At 46.1% G+C, this 20,754-nt stretch overlaps 1 protein-coding gene across 4 annotated transcripts in view; it reads right to left on the bottom strand.

The window, feature by feature from the left end:
* Positions 1–20,754, bottom strand: part of LOC138468427 (zinc finger protein 615-like) — an 85,360-nt gene that overhangs the window by 20,691 nt on the left and 43,915 nt on the right. The window contains exon 3 of one of the 4 annotated variants that reach the window (XM_069608986.1): positions 1,839–2,021. The exons of 2 other annotated variants lie outside the window; for them this stretch is intronic. The gene's annotated coding sequence lies outside the window, so the exon portion shown is untranslated. Of the gene's footprint in view, positions 1–1,838; positions 2,025–20,754 lie in introns of all 4 variants that reach the window. One more of the 4 variants, XM_069608984.1, reaches the window with a different exon arrangement.

A 20,754-nucleotide genomic window follows, 5' to 3' on the forward strand; every position in this document is an offset into this window, starting at 1 on the left:
CAATTTGGCCTTAGGGGGACTAGGAACAAATAGGTGCTTCCCCTCAGATGTAATCCCAAGGTGTAGATTTGATGGAATTGGAGCAGGAATTTTGAAAAATAATAAGTTGGTCTGTTTTGTGGCCAGTTTCCACTTGATAAGGTACGACTTGCGTGCAGCAGTCATTTTTTTCTGGCTAAAGTTCTTAGAAGCGCTTTCCTGTATAGCTGGGATCACAGCAGCTGGAGGCGGAATTATTTTGGAAGCGATGTTGGAAGTAATCTGTGTTAAATTATTTGTTCCCGTTAAGGAATCTGCAATATGAGGATGAACCGCCGGTGATACCAATTTAGCCTGTTCATGAATGATGTTAACGGGAGCACTTTCTTGTGTAACTGAAGTCAGAGTAAATACAGGATGGCTTGAATTGGAAATCAGGTTAGGTTGGCTCAGTATTGGGTTAGTTATACAAGCTACTGAAGCAACACAATGACCGGGACCAGCAGGTGGTACATGTGTAGCTTGGTCTTGGATAATAAGATTATTGGTAGGTTCCAATATTGACATATGGTCGGATATCTCTTATAATGTGTGAAGTGACTATAGGTGTTTGAATAGGTGGAGAGGCAGAGCTTTCCCCTGTGGAGCTGTAGTTGCACAGCCAACTTCTTATATAGTTCGGTACCAATCCAGTCCACCAAATCTACCAAAATATCTGATCCTATACAATCGATTTTCAGTTTGAGTTCCATCATTGATCTTTGGACTGTTTTAAGCTCAGACCAAACATTATCATACAGCTCAACAAACGAGCTGAGGACTACGTTTAGGGCTGAGACTTTCGGATGGGTCAATCTGATCCGTTCGTCCAGATCTTTCAGCGTGTGGTGTAAATGTGGTGAATTAACATCAATTGGGTTGGAAATCCCAGAACTAGCTTCCGCTGCGAGTTCACCATTATTAGGATCAATGCCTTCCATAATGTTGGTTAAGGCAGTAGGTGTATTGTCTGCCAAGCCCGCTTGAGATGTAGAGATTGAATTTTCCGGTATTCCACCAGTAGGGGGTACATTCATTGCTTTATCCGCACATTCAATTATACTAATGTCCGTGATATTGTTCTTTCCACCAAAGAAGGCCTGCGTAGTCATTGCTGAGTGGTCTAGCATAGCATTGCCTCTAAAAGTTTTGGCTAATTTAATTTCAGTGCTAGTAGAGGTTGCTTTCAAGATGTATTTGTCCATAAATGTCTGTCCTGGGACTTTTTTGATTTGTTCTCAATGTCCTGGGGGTTTTATGGTGTGGTTTGTCGTGGGCAGTAGGGATATCAATAATAGCGTCAGCGGATTCGCGATTATGTATCAAAACTTTATGAGTAGCTGCTGCCTAAGTGGCTTCGCGGATAAGAGGCTACAGGACATCTCATTTTTTGGTGGGGGGGTAGGTTACACTGAAACTGGAAAATTTCTTTGAGGTAGTTGGATGTACATTGGTAGGTGGACAACACTTTAAAAATGTTCAGAGAGGTTCGGTATAGTGAGCAGGGTCCACTAAAATAGCATCTGGTAACATTGAGGAGCCTTTTTGGCTACGGAGGCCGGATCTCATGATTGACCCTGGTATGGAGAAAATATGTAGAACCACCAGACTTGAATAAAAACACTAAATAAGGAAGGTATAAAGTGCAGGTCCGTACTTTACACAGGCTACTATCCCTAGGAAAGCAGATAACCAGATCAAAGAGATTGCAGTAGTGAGTATTAGGCTGCAACTCCGCAGTCTCTGGCAGCACACCACGAGTAAAGTAGCTAAAGTCTGGTAAGTATATATCAATGCTCACAAAAAATAAAAATGCTTACCAGCATCCGGCAGCCGCACACACCGAACAGCCAAACAGCACGAGCCCTTTTGCCAACAGGGCTTACGCCGCGAGGGTGGCAATGCAGTGCTTTTCTGAAAGCCGGCGTTGTCTTGTGACGCGATCACATGCTCCTCCTTAGCTCCACCTCCCTCAGAGCAGTAAGAGCAACCCGCTCGCAATGCTGCTGGAGGGGGGAGAAAGGAAAATCTTGAAGTTTCCAGGTAAAGTAAAAGGCTCCTGCCGCTATGTTAAAATTGCCAACAAAGTTCTGCTCAGAACCACAGGTGGTTAAGTTGACACTCCGACACTTGGAGCAAGGCTGCCAGTACACCACATGGAGTTCTCCTTCCTCCGTGATTCTCTTCCTAAGCATGTATATTATCTTTTTCTTTCTTCTGTCTCTGCATATGGCCATTAGGATGAGTTAAGGAGATTACAAGGTGAAAAGGGAATACGGGAACCTAGCTCCGCGAGGGGGTGGAAGGCGGTGCCGCATAGTGCTATCTTGACTAGTACTGGGAATAAGTGGAAAATAGAAGAAATCAGTGGGAGTCTCACATAATTGATTGATTGATTGATATTTTATTTCTATCGCGCTCGTACACAAGTGTTTCAGAGCGCGACAAGGCAAGGGAGGGGAACAGGGGAGAACAAAACAGCGAACTTACTAGGCCCAGTGACATTGAGAACGCGCAAGTGCATGGGAGAGGGCAAGGGAGAAAAGTGCATGGAAGGGGGGGAGAGGTGGAAAGTGCGAAGAGGAGGAGAAACAGATAAATAACAATAAATAAATAATAAAGTCAATAAACATTGAAAATGCAGCCAGAAATTTGCAAGTGCTAGGTTTAAGGCAGCAGACAGGGTAGGTCCGATAAGTGCAGGAAGAAAAAGGGGGGGCTGTATGGATACAGCTACAGACCCCAGTGCAAGGGGTGGCCCGGAGGCAGTGCGGGAGGGTGACAGGATGAGCAGCTACCTGGGCCCAAAAGACAGAGGGTGGCCAGGTGCACGGTGCCAAGAGAGAACAGATCAGCAGGGGAGAGGGGGAGCGAAGGCAGAAGAAAAGAGGAAGGTCTTGAGGTGCTTCCGGAACTGGAGATGGTTCTCCTCAAGTTTTAGAGTGGCAGGGAGGCTGTTCCAGAGGGAGGCCCCAGCCGAAGACAGAGATCTACCCCAAGCTCGTTTCTTAGAAAAACGACTGACCCTGAGTGAGTTGGAGGTAGAGGAGCGAAGAGCTCTAGAGGGGAGGTATTTGCGGAGGGATAGCTGAAGGTATTTTGGACCCAGGCCCCAGAAAGCCTTGTGGACAATGCAGAGGGTTTTGAATGTAATCCTTGCATCCACTGGGAGCCAGTGAAGAGATTTCAGAGCTGTAGAGATACGATCCAAGGGCTTGAGGCCAAGGACAAGTCTCGCAGTCCTGTTCTGATGAGTTGCAGAGGGCGGAGAGTAGAGGCAGGTAGATTTAGAAAGAGGCTGTTACAATAGTCCAAGCTAGAGAGAACCACAGCTTGAGATACCATAAGCTTCCGGGGGAAGGAGATGAAAGGCAGAGTACCTCTGAGGAGGTGCAGTCAGAGATTTTACTTTTTAGAGACCTCAGAGATGTGGGCGGAGAAGGAAAGGGTGGACTCAAAGATGACCCCGAGGTTCTTAGCCTCGCAGGTGGGGGTAGGAGAAGGGCCAAGGGAGGCCGGCCAGAGAGTGAGGGGAAAGGATGGTGAAGGTGTGCCGATGAGGAGGATCACCGTCTTGCTGGCATTCAGACAAAGATCATTGGCGGCACACCAATCTTGAATGGCAGATAGGCAATCAGAGATGAGAGAGGGAGAGGAGATGGCAGAGGGCAGCCTGAAAATGAGTTGAGTGTCGTCAGTGTAGCACTGGAAATTTGAGCAGAAAAGGGCAATGCAGTGGGCGAGAGTTGCCAGGTATTGGTTGAAAAGCCAGGGCGAGAGGTTAAACCCCTGGGGAACACCACAGGTAGAGAGGAAGATAGATGAAAGGAAGGCACCAAGTTGGACCTGGGAGGGTCGATCTGAGAGGAAAGAGGTCAGCCAGGCCAGAGCCTGATCAGTGATACCCAGGTTTTCACGGAGACGGTTGAGCAGGATGGTATGGTTGACCGTGTCGAAGGCAGAAGAGAGATCGAGGAGGATGAGGACAGAGGGAATGTTAGAGTCAAGGTTGGTGAGCAGATCTTCACGGATGTTTAGGAGAGCAGTTTCCGTGCTTCTGGCAGCTCTGAAGCCAGACTGGTGGTCATGGAGACAGCCAACAGAATTGGAATGAAGGTTAAGCTGAGAGATGGCCAACTTTTCCAGGAGTTTGCCAAGAAAGGGAGTAATGGAAATTGGGCGATAGTTAGCTGGACAAGAAGGATCAGCTGTGGGTTTCTTGAGAAGAGGATGCACAAAGGAGTGCTTCAGAGGGGAGGGGAAGGATCCAGAGGCAAAGGGGTGGTTGCAAAAATCAGCAAGGGCCGGAGCAAGGGTGTCAATGTGGTCCTTGATGGTTTTAGAGGAACAGGGATGAACCTGTTTTGAAGAGGCTTTCATAGATCGGACTTGTCTAGCAACCTCGTCAGGGGTGAAAAGAGGAAAGGACGAGAAGGATGGTGGGAGGGTGGCTAAAGGAGGGTCAGCAAGCACAGATGGAGAGGGAAGAGGAGGGGGAAGGGGAATAAGGTGTAGACTCGGAATATAACCTACAAACGCTTTATTCTTTTTCTTTTCTGATCAATGGGAAAATATCCAGGCAACTAAGGAGTAAACGGTGCAAAGTATTGGGACAAGGGCGCTTGAGTAGTAGAACGGTGAGGGGCGGTAGGGAGGGTATATGTTACATGTTGTATGTGAACGGTCTATTGGTCAATGTTATGTATTGGGTCCATTATGTCTTTTTTGTGATCACTGTATTTTGATAATTACTAAGATTGTTACACTGTTGACCCATGAATAGTGGTCTTTGTAAGTGTGACCCTGTGAAGAGTGAGCGTATAGTGTCATGCAAAAGTGGTATACAACCGACAAATAATACTGGTATAGCTAGAATTGTGACTGTACAATCCATACCAGCAAAGGGAACACAGGGGGAGAGAGGTTAGAATGGCCGCGGAAACACCATTGGCCCACATCTGTCAGAGTCTACCAGGTTACGCAGAGAGAATTACAAAGTACCATGATCAATGGATCACAGAATTAAAAGGGCAAGGGCTACCGCAGGTGTTGCCCAGGGAGGATCATTTGACACAAATGTACTGGATATGGTGGCTACATGCCTATTTGTAAAATATAAAGGAAAGCAATTGCAGAATAGAAGGGAAATATTAGATCTATGGCAGTTATTTGAAGAGGTGCTAATAAAATAACAGGTTCCATCTCCCCTGGCAATAAAGAATAGTGGGAAAGAGGGCAGAGAAAAGGAAGGGCCAGTAGAGGTTGCACGAATATAACCCCTCTTACAAAAACCAATACCTGCTGAGGGATACAGTGACCTGGTGTATGTGTCAAAACCCACCTCCCCAACCACACCACAACCCACAGCACCCCCGCCATATGAGTGCCCGAGAGCGGGTGGACAGGTGAGTACCCAAAGAATAGATATTGAAAGGTTTACAGAAGATTTATCCTCAAGGTTAACAATGGCCCGAAGTGAACTGTCCAGACTAGAGATATGTGCGAACAAAGTAGATCAGGTACTTCCAGGATCCATCAGACACAAAGGGCGCAGACACCCAACAGGTCCATAGAAGAAGGGTCGAAGAAGGGGTAAATACTATTTCCAATAAACGATGAGCCAACAAGAATAATAGAGTTAGAGCAACACACGCCTGAGGGGAATACAATGAGAGAGGGCATTGCATCGGGAGGAGCGGAAGCACTCTGGTGCGACAGAGAGGAAGAGGAGTTAGAAAGAAGGAGAATAGGGATTGTAGCAGGAGGGGCACCGGTGAGGTTAGACGAAACACCTCTGGGGCGGGCAATGGAGGAAGAATGGAATGGGAGGTTAAGAATCAGGATGGGGTGGATGGCATTATTAGGAAAAAGAGGGACAAAGTTGAGTACGGGGAAAGGGACAAAAGGCAAGCTGCAGCTGGCACTGATACACCGGGCAGGAGGGAGGCCGAATTACATACCTTGGGCACAGATGGATAAAGCAAATGTATTAAAGTTATTACCCCACTTTCAGGAGGTGTAAGTAAATGGATATATGCATTTGAGAAGAAGACTGCAGGGGTCCCTTTGGCAGTAGGCGATGTAAAAAGCTTGCTGGTGTCTGCAGTAGGTGATCAAGCTGACAGGGTTTGGGTGAAAGCAGGCTTCCCGGGGATAACATTGGATTGTGACCGCCATGATGGGTCTTCCTTTAACACAGTAAGAGCAAGAATCTGGGATGCATTAAGAGACACATTCCCAGACACGCCCAATGGGTGATGAGGAAGATGCGATGGCCTTCTTTCAACGGGTGCAGGAGATGTGGAGAGCGGAGACGGGCATGGCCTGGGACCAATCAGCCTCCCTGTTCTACTTTATAATAAAGAGAGGGCTCCCAAAGGAAGTTCAGAAAGCGCTCGATAAAAAAGCTGGGATTGAAGCCAAAGGCTGGCCTGAGATACAAAGCATTGTAGTAGACCATTGCAAAAGGATCAAAGAAAGGGAGAAGGAGATAGCACAGAGAAGACTGGCAGACGAGGCAAAATTAATTCAGATGAAACTAGTGAAGGTCACATCAGCTGTAGCCGCACTCCCTACAGACAGGGAATGAGAGGAGGAGGAAGGGACGGCAGCAATACAAGCTAGAATGGAAGCTAATTGGGCAGGAAACGGACAGGAACAAAGGAATGGTGAGGAACAATACGGAGGGCTACAGTGGCAAGCAAGAAGTGCCCGCGGAGGACGAGGTAGGTAGAGAGGACAAAGGGGGGGTGGTCAAGGGTATGGAGATCCAGGTCCATGGGGAGGACAAGGGAATTGTGTGAACTGCGGAAGGTGGGGACATTTTTCAAAGGAGTGTAGAAGCAGACCCATGAATAATTACCAAAATGAACGACAGTCTGGCAACCTGCTCCCAGGAAGCCCACATGGACTGCCAATGGGCAGTGGAGGGAAAGAAGAACAGCAGGATGAGAGGTACACAGATGAGCACAGGGTGCCGCCGCATAATGTTCAACAGCACCCACAATCCTGCAAACACATGACACATGTACAAGGCAACCCTTTTGTTACCATTTGGAGTGGTGTCAGGGAATGATTTCGACAATGGGGGAAACACAAGATACTCAGCATAGGACAGCCCACAGAGAGCACTTGCGTGTCCAGTACTATCAACAACCCTCGATGCAGCTAAGGAACCACTGGAGGGGTCGGAGGTAGGAAACAAACAATTCATTTTTATGGTAGACTCGGGAGCTGAAAAGTGATGCCTACAAGAAGGCTGGTTTCCGCTATCTAATGGTAAATTGGAAACGCAGGGGTTCTCTGGGGCGGTGGTCAAGGTTCCTTACACAGAGGATTTGGATGTAACAATGGGCTAAAGACAGTAGGAGCACCTTTACTGTACTATGAAGAATCACCGATTAACTTATTGGGGAGGGACCTCCTCAGTAAACTCAATATGACAATATCATTCACTGAAAGAGGGATAGTTTGCTCAACCCCGGGGCTCTGCCCAATGCGAGGGGTGTTGGTAGTGCACACACAAGCCACCGCACCGGAGGTGCGTGGAATGCCAGTTGATCCAGACATGTTCATCCAGGGGCTGAAGACACTAGCACGAGTGGTACCAGAATGAAAGCGCCAAGAGTGGAGAGTGCCCATAGAGTTTGTTTTCCGCCCTATGGCATGCCCAGAAATAATGCCAGGAACAGTAATGTCCCTAGATTTGCATGGAGTACAGGTGTCCGCACAACGTATAGAGTTCATAGGCATGGACATACATGGATGCCAATGGCGAACAGTATTGTGCATCAATGCTAATATAGCTCTGCAAGACCTGTCCGATGAGGACCTCTTTACTGACAAAGACAGCAACGGGGAGATATTGATGGAGATTGCAATCCCCTGTGATATCATGATACAGACACGCCAGGTGCCAGTACAGTTGATGGCAGTGGTAGGGGCGCCACCTCCCTTTTTCGATGGTGACATGCAACTAGTGCCACCGGAATTGTGGACCACAGGCCCACATGATGTAGGATTGTTGCGCAAGGTGACGCCAGTAAAAAGAAAGCTCAAACCTGGGGCATTGCTGCCCAGGGTAAAGCAATACACATTGTCCTGAGAAGCAGAAGAAGGGATAAAAGAGACAATTCATACCTTGTTAGCACAGGGAATAATAGTACCCTGAAATTCACCATGTAATACTTGCATTTACCCTATCAAAAAAGCAAAGGGCGGGGCGTGGAGGATGATCCAGGACCTACGCCCTCTCAATGGTGTCATACAAAAAGAATTTCCTTTGGTCCCAAATCCCACATCAATTTTGTGAGGTATACCAAAGGAAGCATCATGTTTTACAGTGGTAGACTTGAAGAACGCATGCGTCTCAGTCCCACTGGACCCTGAGTCCCAATATTTGACAGCATTCACCCTGGGAGAGAAACAATATGAGCACTGCAGATTACCTCAGGGATACTGTGAGAGCCCAAGTATGTTTAACAGAATATTACATGAAGATCTAGGGAATATCGACACAAAGAGCACGATCATTCAGTATGTGGATGAGCTCCTGATCTGTGGAAAGAATGAAGATGAGTGCAGGAAAGATTCTGTTACACTTCTGACATTACTGGCACACAAAGGGTACAAGATGGACAAAGGGAAATTACAATACTGCCAGGAAGAAATGTTGTATCTGGGTCAATTGATATCAAAAGATGGTAAACAAATCATACCAGACAGAGCAGCTGCAGTACGTGCGATAACTGAGTGAAAGAAATGCAAAAATGTCTTGGCATGTGCAACTACTGCCGTGCCTGGATATCAGAATATGCAGGGTACACAAAACCATTACTGCAGGGACTCAAAGAGAAAAAACAGAAATACAATGGACAGCAGAAATGCATGATGCCTTCAGTACTCTGAAGGAACTGATCTCAACAGCACCAGTACTCGCAAACCCAGATTATGAATACAAATGTTATCTATTTTCGCACTGCAATGGGACACTCATGACAGCAGTACTAACACAAAAAACCTCCTTGGGTCATAAGCCTCCGGCGTACTACAGCGGTACACTAGACGCAGTCATGCAAGGGCACTTCTCTTGCGAGCAATCTCTCGCAGCCACAGCGTTCGCAATAGAGAAAAGTGCAATGATTGTGATGGGATGTTCTGTAACGTTATTTGTGGAACATTCACTATTCACAATATTAGAGAGATCAAAGAGCACACTAACAACACAGAGATCAACAGCATACAAGATCACCTTATCCAGTGCTAACATATACATAGTAAGATGTAAAACAGTGAGCCCTGCAACATTTCTCACAGAAGCGTGCACAGTGGAAGATATGCAAACACACGATTGTGCTACATACAGAGGACAGGATGGAGACACACCCACAGCGAGCAAAGATGCCTTATCGGAAGGAGAGGTATACTTTATAGATGGATCAGCATCAATTAATTCAGAGACAGGTGAGAAGCATGTGGGGGTGGCTGTTGTGAGAATAGAGGAAGGTGAATATGAAGTACTTGTTCAGCAAAGGTTACATGCCCATGTCTCAGCCCAGGCAGCAGGGTTAGTAGCACTCATTGAAGCACTGCATGCATGTTAGGGAGAATTCTCTTCAAAGGCTTATTTCCCTTACCTATAGAGTCCCCCAGAAGCTTTGCTGGATTTGAGGGGTTTATTTTGTTTCTCCTGCTAAGAGAGATCCTTTTTCCCCACTCTTAGACAGATTGCTAGTGTGTGTTTTAGGCTATTGTGTGTGCTAATGGTCTATGGGGTTTTTCTCACCCTCATAGGAATCATCTTTTTTAACATGTGTGGTACACAGCACGTTAGGCAGAATCCTATGCAGTTCCCTTAGGGAGCACTACAGAAGATTAGGATTACAGGTATAGGCAATAAATCCCCTTTGGTATCAGTCTGTACCACAAATATTTAGTTGGTAGCTGTGGCTGAGCAGTCAGACTTATCTCAAGAGGGAGATGAGCAGTATTCAGGGTTTACACAATGGGACGACAGTACTATGGTACAAGGAAACAGTGAACAAAGCTTTGTATCAAAAAGGATATATATTTATTTTACACACTTCTAGTTCAACACATCAATCACTATTGTAAAAGCAAGTTAAAACAGTCAAGAAAAGTGTAAATATCTCCCTATATACATTGTAGACACGTTTGAGCAAGAGTGAAAACTAAGCAGAAATGGCACTCTAAACATTTCTCAAAAAGGGAGGGAAAGGACAAATATACAAGGTTGGACTCGTCAACACACTAGCAACACTTCCCAAGTGGATTTTGAACAAGTTAGGCAAGACAGTACTTTAGTATCAACAATACTTTGGTGAAAACCGAGCAAAATGGCACTTTAACAATACTTGAGAGGGAAGGAAAGGTGGTTGTAAGAGTTTTTGGTGCACCAACACATTTCTTGAGGAAAGGCAATCTAGAGAAGGCAGTTGTAACAGATTTAGCCAAAGTCAATAAGCCTGTGCCAGAGTCAGTGGTACGGGCAATGTGGCCAGGATCAAACTGTTCTAGTAGCTGCAGTCAAGTCTTTGTTTAACGAATTGAAAAGGAGGGTGCAGAAAGTAAAAGACAATGTTAGTCGATAGGGGCGGCCAACCCAGGAGGTAAGTAAAGGATTGTAAACACCTTTAGTAGTGCCCCTTGAAACGCAAGGCCTGGCGGAACAATGTACCTGAAAAAGGAGAAGCGGCTCCTGCGGTGGCGGTGGTTCCTGGCAGTTCCTGCAGTTCGGGTTGTCCAGCAGAGGAAGAGAGGCTCTCGTCGTGGAGGAAGGTTCGAGTTACTGCACTGCCCAGGGAAGAAGCCAGCCGCGGTGATGCCGAAACTGATTAAAAGATACGCTCCTTTAAATCACGGTCGTGGTGGACTGGTGCCTGGCTGTCCGGTCTCCAAATGCAGGGCACTGGCGATTCGACCAAGGCATGTCCGGGACGGTGATTGGCGAACTGGTTGGTCCCACCAGCTCAATAGAAGAAGGCTCTTGCAGGTGAAGATCTCTTGTCGTTGGAGGAAAAGTGGTGAGATGCTGCAGCAGGGCTTCACCGGTGGTTCAGTCATTGCAGATGTCTTTGACTTCTCTCCTCTTCGGCTTCTTAGTTCCAGTGGCAACGTCTTGCTCTTCCAGTCCTCAGGACCCTGCTTTTATGCAGAAAGACCCCCATTCATACAGCCTAGCTGTCACTCACCCGGTAGAGTGGTCATCCTGGCGGGAGACCATCGAGCCTATCAGGGCAGAGTGCGACTTTTGGTTGCCTAGGCAACGCTGTCCAGGGTGCATACTCTCCCTCCCACACAATGGGTCTACCCCAAACTCAGTGGTGCCAAAAGGAGGGCTTCTTCGCAGAAGCCCGCCAAAAGGACGAACAAAGGATCCCTGACCTCGGTTAGGATTTCAGAGAAAGACACAAGAAAGAATTATTATTAAAGTTCTTGCAAATAAAACCTACCGGAGTAAACTTAATATAAAAATAAACCGGCCGTATGTTAGAGGCTGTCAGTAAAATTGGTAGCCTCGAACAATGGGAAAATCCCATAGGGAAATATTTGCGGTTGAATATTTACAGTAGTAACCACTGCCACCAGCCAGAAACTTTTGAGAGAGGGACTGTACGGTACCCTCTCGAAAATGAACACCAGAGAAAAACTATTAACCCTTCCCAGTACTTCCATAATAAGATGGGTTGTAGTGGTTTAGTTCATAAATATTGACTAGTAAAGTCAATGGGGACTTTACATGCCCTGGGAGACAGTAGTCAGTCCCAGGGTATGGAGTCTGTGTTTGGGGGTCACTATGACACCCCTGTGTCACTGCACTGAAGGTGCTGTGTAACACACATATAAAACGATGATACCTATGAGGGTGAGAAAAGCCCCATAGGCCATAAGCTTAGGCTAGCATATTGCTAGCCTAAAACACACATAGCAATCTGCCTAAGAGTGGGAAAATCAGTCTCACTCTTAGAAGGAGAAAAAAAAACCTTCAAATCCAGCAAAGCTGCTGGGGTCTCTATAGGTAAGAGAAATTAGCCATAGAATGAGAATTCTCCCTAACACTCGTCCCCCCAGACTAAGGGACAGGAGGATCTAATCCACTCCTGGATGAGTTTCTTACCTCTAGTCAGTTACAAACATCCTAGAGAGACCATCAGCATTTTGGTGGTGACATCCTGACCTGTGCTCAATGGTAAAAACAAACCCTTGGGTTTTCCCCTTTCATTTGCATCAACCATCTCAAGGGCTGGTGGTCTGTTTGAATAATGAAACTAGATCCATACAAGTATGGTCTAAACTTCTTCAAAGACCACAAACCATTCTCTCTCAATAGTTGCCCACCTTGTTTCAGGTTCCTTCAGTTTCCTACTGATGAGGCAAATGGCGTGCTCCCTACCTTTCTCATCCAGTTGACTGAGGACTGCACCTATACCTATATTTGAAGCATATGTTTGCACAATGTAGGGTTGGTGGTAGTCAGGACCTCTGAGAACTGGAGCTTGACAAAGGGCTTTCTTCAGGCTTTCAAAGGCCTGATTGCACTCCTCATTCCATTTCACCTTTTTAGGGAATTTTGGAGAGGAGATGACATTCAGTGGAGAAGCTATGGTCCCATAGATCTCAATGAAATTCCTGTAATACCCATTGAGGCCTAGGAAGGCTCTCAACTGGGTTTGAGTAGAAGGGGTTGTCCAATTTTGCACAGCTTCAATCTTACTGAGCAAAGGCCTTATTTCACCACCTCCTACCTCATGCCCAAGGTAGACCACTTTACTCTGACCAATTTGACATTTGCTTGCCTTTATTGTCAGATGGGCCTGCTCAGAGCCTGCAGAACATATCCTAGGTGGTCAACATGTTCTTTCCAAGTAGGGCTGAACACTGCAATGTCATCCAAGTATGCCATGCAGAAGTCCTCCATCCCATGCAGAACCTGATTAACCATCCTTTGGAATGTAGCAGGTGCATTCTTTAATCCAAAAGGCATAACCTTAAACTGGTATAAGCCAACTGGGGTGGAGAATGCAGTTTTCTCCTTGGCATGGTCTGTCAGGGCTATTTGCCAATAGCCTGACGTGAGATCAAATGTGCTGAGGAACTTGGCTGAACCAAGTCTATCCACCTGCTCATCTGTCCTTGGCAAAGGATGGGCATCAGTCTTAGTGACTGCATTTAGAGCTCTATAGTCCACACAGAATCTCAACTCCTTTGATCCTGCCTTTGGTACTAACACAACTGAGCTAGACCATGGACTAGTAGAGGGTTCTATTACCCCGAGATCAAACATCTTGTTGACCTCTCCTTTGATTTGGCTTCTTACATGTTCTGACATTCTGTAACCCCTGCTTTTGACAGGTAAACAGTCACCAGTATTGATATCATGCTGGCCCCAAGGGGTCAAGCCTGATGCTAGAGAAAACATAAGGGCAAATTGATTAAACAAAACTTTGCACTCCTCCTGTTGTTCAGAAGTCAGATTAGAAGAGAGATTAACTCCTTCTATTTTCTCATCTAAAGGTTTGCCTCTGAAAAGGTCAGGCAGAGGTTCACTCTCGTCCTCCTCTTGAGCTGAAGCTAGAAGCAAAGCTCCCAGTTCTGGTATCAAGATATAGGCTTTTAGACGGTTGGTGTGAAAGACTCTGGGAGCCTCCTTAGGATTGCCTAAGTCCACCAGATAGTTCACCTCTCCACATTTTCCCACAATCTTGAAGGGTCCTATCCACTTGTCCTGCAAGGCCCTCTGCCTTGTTGGCACCATAACAAGAACTAGCTGGTCTTGGACGAACTCAACCATGTTGGCCTTCTGGTCATGCCAATGCTTAACCAGAGCCTGACCTGCTTTCAAGTTATCACTTGCTTCAGCCATCATGTGTGACATTCTCCTCCGGAGTCCTATCACATAGTCAGTTACTCTGTCGGGCGTGGGGAAGGAGCACTCTCCAACCCCTCCTTGATCAGGGCCAATGGACCTCTGACCGGATGGCCATAGAGAAGTTCAAAGGGACTGTATCCCACTCCCTCCCGAGGGACTTCTCTATATGCAAAGAGAAGGCATGGCAGTAGAAGGTCCCACTTTCTTTTAAGGGGGTCTTCTAAAGCTCCTATCATGCTCTTCATGGTTCTGTTGAACCTTTCTACCAACCCATTTGTCTGAGGGTGGTATGCTGTTGAGAACTTTTAGGTAACTCCACAATTTTCCCACATGGCCTTCATGTAGTGGGACATAAGATTTGACCCCCTGTCGGATATTACCTCCTTAGGAAACTCAACCCTGGTAAAAATACTAAGGAGGGCCTTAGCCATAGCCTGAGCTGTAACAGTCCTCATAGGAATTGCTTCAAGGTACCTAGTCGCATGGTCTACTACAACAAGTAAAAACCTGTTGCGCAAAGTGGTTGGAGGGTCAAGTGGATCAACAATGTTGATTCCTACCCTCTCAAATGGTACTCCCACCTCAGGGAGAGGCACTAAAGGTGCTACTTTCTTGGAGCCACTCTTACCAGAAGTTTGGCAGGTGTGGCAACTCTTGCAATACTTATCTACCTCAGCCCCCATTTTAGGCCAATAAAAGGAGAGAGAGAGCCTTTCCTTGGTCTTCTTGAAACTCAAGTGACCAGCCAAAGGTATCTCATGGGCTAGTTGCAAGAATTGGAGTCTGTTCTCTTGGGGCACTACAAGTCTCTTGTAGTCTCCAGGGATTGACTCAGTCGGTTCACTATAGAAGAGGCCATCTTCCCAGTGTAACCTATACTTCCCAGGCTCTTGCTCTTCAAGCTGAGACGCTGCCTAGTGGCAAAGACCTTCCAGAGTTGGACATTCTCTTTATCCCCTACTGAAGTTTGCCCTGTTGGGACCACCTTCCCACCTTCTGCCAGTAAAGACTGCAGCTCAGGATGGTCAACAGGGTCCAGATCTCCAATAAGATCTTGGCCTTCTACTAGATCTGAGTCCTCAGGCTCTAGTTCAACCACACAGGGTTGTACCTCACTATCAGCCTCAGCTGGAGGAGGAATCACAGGTGTGATTTTGGAGAACCTAGGAGATTTCCTGCTGTTTTATTCTTAGATGTCTTGGGTTTCCCCTTTGCTTTTGGTTGCTTAGAAATTGCAGTTAGTAAATCCAGTGGAGTAGGAGTGATTTCTTTCTCTATCATCTCCTCAGGAGAGCCCCTCAAGGTCCTCTCCCTTGCAGGTCTGGTGAGCCCCTGCAATATTTTGCTGGGAGGTCTAGGAGTACTTGACACTACTCCAAGATCTTTAAGGTCATTCCCTAAAAGAACCCTTGCAAGCACTTCAGATTGCACACTAACAGGTATCCTCACAGTCATTTCATTGCACTGGATGAGAGCTGGTAATTGGGGAAGCATCTGCACAGGCCCTCCAGCTAACTTGGTGAGAAGTTTGGGTGCCTTGGCAACATCATCCACCTGGAAAAAAGATTAATCTACCACAGTTATGCTGGCCCCAGTGTCTCTAATGGCAGGGGTCTCTTGACCATTCACTAGGACACTGTCCTTGTAATACTCTTTAGTATTAGGAGGGATAGAATTATACACATCTAAATTATGTTGTTCCCACAACCCCAAGGATACTAAAGATACACTAGCTGAGACTCGGATGGGGTCTTCAGCTAATAGTTGAAAGTTTCCACTGGCCATATATACTTCCTCCTCTGGAGTGAAGGCTAAGGAGACAGTGTGGACCCCTGAAGGTTTACCCTTACATCTGGGGTCCCCTTTCGCATGATCAGTAGAGCCACAAACATAACATTTCCCAAATGTCTTTATGAATGGTGGCTTGTTCTGACCTCCTTCTGGTCTGCGACCAGAAGGTATACTAGCCTGATTAGGATTCCCTTGTGGGTTACCCTTAGAATTTTGTTTGGGGCCCTCTTTGGAATTTGAATTATTTGAATTCTCTTTGTTGTCTTTCTTAGGCTGCTTTCCCTCATCCTTTTTCTGAGTGACCCCTGAATCCTTGTGAGTAGCCCTGTTGGCAACCCACAGGTCAGCAGCCTTAGCTAGCTTCTTAGAATCTAGTTCTTTTGAATCAGCCAAGTGCTGTCTGAGCTCAGGAGAGCATGCATCATAGATAGACTTCAACATTACAAGATTTCTCATTCCTTCATAGGTGTTCACTCTGTAACCCTTAATCCATCCCTATAAGTTTTTCAAACACTTCATTTAAGGTACTGGAAAGGGGTCTTCCCAACTCTAGCTATCAAAGCTAGCTTCACACATTCATAGTCCATCCTATCCACCTCCCCCAACTCCATTACTACATCAGATGCAACAGGGGGGAGCCTAGAGAATAACCAGGGGATCAACTGATTTCCTGTGATATCCTGTGATATCCTGTGATATCTTGGAGCCCATGATTGTAATCAAACATAGCAAGCCAATCTAATACATCCAACTTAGGTTCATAGATACCCACAATCTCTTTAGGCATCCGAGGTCTTTTCGGACTGGAAGATCTAGAGGATACGGGGAATGAAGCATTATCCAAAGACAATTTCTTCATCTCAAGCTCATGATTGAGCCTTAGTTCTTGGTGTCTCTGTTCAGTTTGGGCACTAATTGTTTTGAATTCAAGTTCAAGTCTCATTTTTTCTAGTGAGATAAATTCATGACTTAATGTGGGACCTGACAAAGGTCCAGTAGCCACAGTTTGAGGCCTTTGAGCAGGCAGAGGACTAGAGGGGGTGACACTGTTATCCTCCTCTTCCTCATCTGCTTCAACAATAACATCATCAACATTATCATCCTGTAGTGAGGTCAAATGTACTGAGGTACTTGGCTGAACCAAGTCTATCCACCAGTTCATCTGTCCTTGGCAAAGGATGGGCATCAGTCTTAGTGACTGCATTTAGAGCTCTATAGTCCACGGAGAACCTCAACTCCTTGGATCCTGCCTTTGGTACTAGAACAACTGGACTAGACCATGGACTTGTAGAGGGCTCTATAACCCCAAGATCAAGCATCTTCTTGACCTCTCCTTTGATGTGGGATCTTATATGTTCTGAGATTCTGTAACCCCTGTGTTTGACAGGTAAACAGTCACCAGTGAGAATATCATGCTGGCCACAAGAGGTCAAGCCTGGTGATAGTGAAAACAGGGAGGCAAACTGATTCAACAGAACTTTGCACTCCTCCTGTTGTTCAGAAGTCAGCTGAGAAGAGAGATTAACTCCTATCTGTTCATCTAAAGGTTGGCCTCTGACGAAGTCAGGTAGATGTTCACTCCCCTCTTCCACTTGAGCTGAAGCTAGAAGCAAAGCTCCCACTTCTGGTCTCGAGACATAAGCTTTTAAACGGTTGGTGTGGAAGACTCTGGCAGCCTCCTTAGGTCTACCTAAATCCACCAAATAGTTCACCTCTCCAGGTTTGCCCACAACCTTGAAGGGTCCTATCCACTTGTCCTTGTTGGCACCATAACTAGTACACGCTGGTCTTGAGTAAACTCAACCATGTTGGTCTTCTGGTCATGCCAATGTTGGACCAGAGCCAGACGTCCTTTTAAGTTATCACTTGCTTCTGCCATCATGTGTGACATTCTCCTCCAGAGACATATCACATAGTCAGTCACTCTGACTTGCTTGGGGGAAGGAGCACTCTTCAACCCCTCCTTGATCAGTACCAATGGACCTCTGACTGGATGGCCATAGAGAAGTTCAAAGGGATTGTAACCAACTCCCTCCTGAGGGACTTCTCTATATGCAAAGAGAAGGCATGGCAGTTTCAGGTCCCAGTTTTTCCACATGGCTTGCATGTAGTGGGACATAAAGTTGGATCCGCTGTCGGATATCGCTTCCTTAGGAAACCCTAATCTGGTAAAAATACCAAGTAGAGCCTTAGCCACAGCCTGAGCAGTAACACTTCTCATAGTTATGGCTTCTGGGTATCTTGTAGCATGATCTATTACAAACAGGATAAACCTGTTCCCTGTAGATGTGGGAGGGTCAAGGGGACCGACAATGTCAATGCCCACCCTCTCAAAAGGACCTCCCACCACTGGAAGAGGCCCCAAGGGTGCCACATTCTTGGCTCCACTCTTGCCAGATGTTTGGCAAGTGTGACAGCTCCTACAGAATTTGTCAACTTCTGAACCCATCTTACGCCAGTAGAAGTAGAGAGAGAGCCTTTCTTTGGTCTTCTTGAAACGCAAGTGACCAGCCAAAGGTATCTCGTGGGCTAACAGTAGGAACTGGAGTCTGTTAGCAAGGGGCACTACAATTATTTTGCAGTCCCCAGGGATAGACTCAGTTGGTTCACTGTAGAAGAGGCCAACTTCCCAGCACAACCTGTGCTTCCCAACTTCTTGCCCATCAAGTTGGTAAGCAGCCTGTTGTCGAAGACCTTCAAGAGAAGGACACTCTTTCTGTCCTTTGCTAAAGTCTGCCATGTTGGGTCCACCTTCTGCCAGTAAAGACTGCAGCTCAGGATGGTCAACAGGGTCAAGATCTCCACCTAAGACAGTGTCTTCTTCCAGATTTGACTCTTCAGATGCTGGCTCAACCACACAAGGTTGCACCTCACACTCTGCCTCAGCAGGTGGAGATGGACAATCTAGGTGATGTCCTTGTTGGTAGCACAGGGGTGCTGTCTGACTTTTTCCTAGAGGTCTTGCGTTTCCCCTTTGCCTCTGTCTTTCTAGAAATAGCAGTGAGCAACTCCTGTGGAGTGGGAGTGATAGTTTCCTCTATCATCTCCTCTGGAGAGCCTTTTAAGGCTCTCTCCCTTGCAGACCTTGTCAGCTCCTGTTTCCTTTGACTGGGAGGCCTGGGGGCGCTTCACACAACTCCAAGAGTGTTAAGGTCGTTACCCAACAGGACTCTCCCAGGCACTTCACTCTGCACACTAACAGGTATCTTGACAGTCATATCATTACACTGGATGTTAGCTGGTAACTTGGGAAGCATTTGCACAGAGCCTCCAGCTAACTTGGTGAGGCGTTTGGGTGCCTTAGCAACATCCTCCCCCTTGAAAAATGATTCATCCACCACTGTTATGCTGGCTCCAGTGTCTCTGATGGCAGGGGTTTCCTGACCATTCACAAGAACACTATCTTTATATAGAGACTCTTTAGTATTATCTGTGATGGAATTATAGACATCTAAATTCTGTTGTTCCCACAAGCCCAGGGACACTAATGAAACATTAGCTGGGACTCTCAGGGGTTCATCAGCCAGTAGGTGAAAGTTTCCTCTTGCCACAGGTACTTCTTCCTCTGGGGAGACGGCTAAGGAGACAGTGTGGACCCCTGAAGGTTTACCCTTACATGTGAGATCCCCTTTCACATGGTCAGTTGACCCACAAACATAACATTTCCCAAATGTTTTGATGAATGGGGGTTTGTTCTGACCTCCATCTGGTTTGGGTCCAGAAGGTGCACTAGCCTGATTTCTTTTCCCTTGGGGTTTACCCATATGTTGCTGTTTGTGGCCCTCTTTTGGATTGGAGGTATTAGAATTCTCTTTGTTGTCTTTCTTTGGCTGTTTCTCCTCATCCTTTTTCTGAGTAGCCCCAGAATCCTTGTGAGTGGCTCTGTAGGCAACCCACAAGTCAGCAGCCTTAGCTAGTTTCTTTGGATCTATCTCCTTAGAATCAGCCAAGTGCTGTCTGAGCTCAGGAGAGCAGACTTCAAAAATAGACTCCAACATAACAAGATTTCCCATTCCTTCTTAAGTGTTTACTCTGTAACCCTCAATCCAACCATCTAAGTTTTTCAAACACTCACATATCCAGGTAGCCCAATGGGTACCATCATGCTTTTTGAGAGTTCTAAACCTCTTAAGGTACTGGGAAGGGGTCTTCCCAAATATAGCAATTAAAGCTAGCTTCACACACTTATAATCCATCCTATTCACTTCCCCCAACTCCATCACATCATCAGATGCAACAGTGGGTAGCCTAGAGAAGAGCCAGGGAAGCAATTGATTCCCTAAAATACCTTGAATATCATGGTTATACTCGAATATTGCTAACCAATCCAAAACATCAACTTAACCTCATACATACCCACAATTTCTTTAGGCATACAGGGTCTCTTAGGACTGGAAGACCTAGAAGACTCTGGGAGAGAAGCATTCTCAAGAGACAATTTCTTCATTTCAAGTTCATGATTCAACTCCATTTCTCTGAGCTTAACTTCTTGGTGTTTGTGTTTAGTTTGAGCATTTAAACATTTGAATTCCAGTTCAAGCCTCATTTTCTCTAGAGCTATGAATTCAGGACTGAGTGTAGGACATGTGGGGGTCCCAGTGGACAAGAGTTGAGGTTGTTGAGCAGGCAAGGGGCAAGGGAGGCCTACATAAAGAGACATATCTACCTCTTCCAACTCATCATTAATAGACATAGCATCATCCTCAATACTTTCCACATTTGCTAGAGAGTCAGGCATTTCAGACCCACTCCCCACACTTTGGTTCTTTAACAACTTTTCAACTAATTCTGACTTTTTGCCTTTAGCAGAGAGTTTCCTTTCTTTACACAGATTCTTAAATGATCAGCAGTGTAACTCAGGAGGGTCTCCTGATTACGGCTTACGATATCAGACATGATTAATATTGCTTTTAGTGATGTTAGCCTTGTGTTGATCCAAGTTAATAGCAGCACTTTAAGTGTAATTACTATACTTTTATCCACACCGTTAGACAGAATTATATGCAGTACCCTTTGGGAACACCACACAAAATTAAGACTACAATTTCACCTTTAGT

The sequence above is a fragment of the Ambystoma mexicanum genome, chromosome 4q (genome assembly GCF_040938575.1).
Source record: "Ambystoma mexicanum isolate Mex_15411 chromosome 4q, UKY_AmexF1_1, whole genome shotgun sequence".
In the NCBI taxonomy this organism is placed as follows: domain Eukaryota; kingdom Metazoa; phylum Chordata; class Amphibia; order Caudata; family Ambystomatidae; genus Ambystoma; species Ambystoma mexicanum.